The sequence below is a fragment of the Gavialis gangeticus genome, unplaced genomic scaffold (assembly GCF_001723915.1).
Source record: "Gavialis gangeticus isolate Ggan-Ray unplaced genomic scaffold, GavGan_comp1, whole genome shotgun sequence".
NCBI classification, from domain to species: domain Eukaryota; kingdom Metazoa; phylum Chordata; order Crocodylia; family Gavialidae; genus Gavialis; species Gavialis gangeticus.
In genome coordinates, this window is record NW_017728992.1 from 135,817,890 (window position 1) to 135,818,324 (window position 435).

A 435-nucleotide genomic window follows, 5' to 3' on the forward strand; every position below is an offset into this window, starting at 1 on the left:
CACTCTGAATCCTAGCCCTATCCTCCTATGTATCTACTACTCCACCCAAATTTGTGTAATCTGCAGACTTACCGAGGGTGCACTCCGTCCTATCCTCCCAATTGTTGATGAAGATACAGTATTGAACAAAACCAGTCCCAGTACTGACAACTTAGGCACTCCACTTGAGACCAGCTACCAGTTAGACATCGAGCCATTGATTACTACATTTTGAGCCTAACAATTCATCCAGTTTTCTATCCACCTTATGATCCATTCACCAACTCCTATTTCCTTAGCTTGCTTGCGAGAATGTTGTGGGAGACCATATCAAAAGCTTTGCTAAAGTCAAGGTATATCACATCCACTGCTCTCCCCACATCTGCATGGTGTAGCAGTACAGCATGCACACAGGTGCACTGTACAGTGTTGGGGGCAAGAGTTGTGGGGGGGGGG